The sequence below is a fragment of the Daktulosphaira vitifoliae genome, unplaced genomic scaffold (assembly GCF_025091365.1).
Source record: "Daktulosphaira vitifoliae isolate Bord-2020 unplaced genomic scaffold, ASM2509136v1 Scaffold_1, whole genome shotgun sequence".
NCBI lineage: Eukaryota > Metazoa > Arthropoda > Insecta > Hemiptera > Phylloxeridae > Daktulosphaira > Daktulosphaira vitifoliae.
This window is the reverse complement of record NW_026099572.1, coordinates 55057225-55059519: the sequence shown is the minus strand read 5'-3', so window position 1 is coordinate 55059519 and position 2295 is coordinate 55057225. Positions and strand designations below refer to the sequence as shown.

General features: G+C 31.2%; 1 protein-coding gene across 4 annotated transcripts in view; it reads right to left on the bottom strand.

Moving 5' to 3' along the window:
• LOC126894909 (uncharacterized) overlaps positions 1–2295 on the bottom strand; it is a 31257-nt gene that overhangs the window by 3233 nt on the left and 25729 nt on the right. The window lies entirely within an intron of this gene.

Sequence of the window (2295 nt, the reverse complement as noted above, 5' to 3'; positions counted from 1 at the left end):
ATATTTATTTCAAACTTGCAAGTTGAGTTAAAAGTTATGGTAATAAATTCATTTTTTTTTTATTAAAACTTTCACTTTAAAGAACAAAAAGAAGTAGGTTCAAAATGATTACTTTTAACATATTAAAAATCAAAATCAATAATAATTTGAAAACAATTAATTTAAAAAATTATATAATATATAATTAAAAGAATTACTAGTCTGGGTATAATTAAGGAACTAGCAGATTATGTTGCTTTTGTAATTATCCATCAGNGGTATTAATAAGAAACTAGCAGATAATGTAGCTTTTGTAATTATCCACCAATTTCTTAGAATTAAACACTATCTACTGATTTGCATCGAAGCGTTTCTTATGATAGTGATTTTAATCACTGTCAGATTAAATCTATACTGGACCCAACTATGCAACGTCCTCACTATGCCCGACCCCACTGTGCTGAGTTTTTTTTATATAAATACGTGAGGTACTTATCTATCATTTTGTATAATTTTTTTATAAATCTGACCCTTTACCTGACCACAGGGGGATTCACAAGACCACTTTTTTACATTCTTAAATTAAAGCTAATGTAATATGGAAAAAAATTTTGGACTTTATTTTGTCTTTACGGTGAAAACAGACATCAAAGTTAATAAAAAAAAATTCGATTTTTGTAAAAAAATTATTTTTTATATTTTTAACTTTATAATGTTATAATTTTTTGAAAAATGTATGTATCATTATATTATTGAAGTCTTTTTTATGATAGTGCTTTTAATCACTGTCAGATATCATCATTACTGGACCCTACTATGCCACGTCCCCATTGTGCCGTGACCCAACTATGCTGGGTTTTGTTAATTTTATTGTGTAAAATTTTATGAATATCTTTCTTCGTCTCTTTCGTTATTTACGAATCATCATTAAATGTATACAGGTTTTACTTCAGTATGCTTCATAATTTATGAATATATAAAAATTAGTATAATTTTTCATATAAGTTAACAATATTCTACGTTCTATAATGTTCAAGAAAATTTTCCTATCCTCGTACTACGTAGTAGAGGGATAGGACCAATTTTTCTTTATTTAACATAGTATATTATTAAAATTTTTGTAATTTTTTTTTTTTATTTGGAAAATTATATATTTACCATTATTCAATTATAAAAATGATCTTGCTCACATCCTTTCCTCCCCAGAAAACTCTACATTACCATTCGTGACTCAAAATCGTTTTGAAAATATATTTTGCTCCAATTCAAATATAAAAAAACCATTGGGTTTAAGGATGCTGAATGAAATGTCACGTAACAATATCGATCCAAATTCAATTATCAAACGAGAATATAGTGTGGTGCCTCCTTGAAGGGTGCAATCCTTTCTCGTGGACACCAGTTTAGCTAATTATAGTAAAAAAGAAACGTCAAGTATTATCTATAAAAATTTATTCAATGAAATCATCAACTCTCCTCCGTCAAACCCACAAATCTATACAGACGCCTCCAAAACCAACTCAGGCGTCGCGATTGCTATCATAAATGGTCATCAATCTATATCGTACAAACTACCAGACCATAACAGCATTTATACGGCGGAATACTTTGCACTCCTGGAAGGAGTCTACCTAGCCATTCAATTACCTGATTCAATCACTAACATTTGTACAGATTCACTCAGCGCTCTTAACAATCTTAAGTATAACTGGCACTCAAGCACCCTAGCAATTAAAATAAGCAACATCATTGTAAAAGCTAACAAGAACATACGGTTTATATGGACACCAGGTCATTGTGGAATAGATGGCAATGAAAAAGCCGACCAAGTAGCTCGTGAAGCAGTTAATAACCTTCTGACCGATATACGTACATACTCCTCACTCATTGACATCCACAGGAATATAAGCACCTTTTGTACAAATGTATGGGAATCCGAATGGCGGCGTACACCTAATAATAAACTAAGGGAAATAAAAAATACTTCAGAATACTGGCCCAAACCTCATACATAAAATCGCAAAGACGAAGTAGTTATTAACAGACTACGTATTAGCCACTTAAAGATGTCCTATGGACATCTTATGCGCAGAGAAGATCCTGCAATGTGCCAAACCTGCGGAGAACCTCTCACAGTCAAGAACCTTCTTGTCCAATATCGTAACCATATAGATACCAGAAAAAGATTAGAAATGCCTGATAACCTCTTTGAAGCCCTCAGCCCAACCTATGACAACACCATCAAAATAATCTCATTTCTTAAACTAATCGATATGTACAACTCAATTTAATCAGCCATTGTATATTTGTATTTTA